Raw genomic sequence first — 789 nt, 5'->3', positions numbered from 1 at the left:
GGAAGGAAGGAGGGAAGGAAGGAAGGAAGGAAGGAAGGAAGGAAGGAAGGAAGGAAGGAAGAAGGGAGAGAGGGAGGGAGGGAAGGAGAAAGGGTCTGTTGCAGCAAGAATGTGAGTATTTTGATGTTTCCTTTTTCTAGTTTGGTGGATGCAGATGGTTAGTGAGCAAAGAGGGAGCCAGGAGGTTGTTAAAAAAAAAAAAAAACAAATAAGGAGGGGGCAGCTGGGTGGCTCATTTGGTTAAGCCTCTAACTTCAGCTCAGGTCATGATCTCATAGTTCATGAGTTCGAGCCCAATATCGGGCTCAAGCTGACAGCTCGGAGCCTGGAGTCTACTTCAGATCTTGTGTCTCCCTCTCTCTGCTCCTTCCACGCTTGTGTTCTCTCTCTCTCTCAAAAATAAATAAACATTAAAAAAAAAAAAGAAGAAGAAGAACAACAACAACAACAAGGAGGCTCTACTAAGCCCAGAATCAGGAAGAGACGCTGCACTAAAATTTCACTCGGGTAAGGAACAAGCCTCCACTTGCTGCTTCACTTTTCAGAGCCCTCTCAACCCTTGCTTGCAAACTTCTGGGGCTGGTGGGAAATAGAGTAAATGAACTTTCTGAACAGGATTCTGAGCAAGATTAGAATTCTGAGGCTTGGCGCAACACAGTGCCTGGGACCTCAGCTCACTTTCAAGGAGTAGGTGAGAACTACATGTGCCACAGTCTCCTGGAGAATCTACTTTTCCACTTTAAGAAGCAGGCAGGGCAAAGCGCAGGACTGTGGTATTGGAGACATCTG

This window comes from Crocuta crocuta, unplaced genomic scaffold (assembly GCF_008692635.1).
Source record: "Crocuta crocuta isolate KB4526 unplaced genomic scaffold, BGI_CrCroc_1.0 scaffold429, whole genome shotgun sequence".
Classification (NCBI taxonomy): Eukaryota; Metazoa; Chordata; class Mammalia; order Carnivora; family Hyaenidae; genus Crocuta; species Crocuta crocuta.
This window is presented reverse-complemented; position numbering follows the sequence as displayed.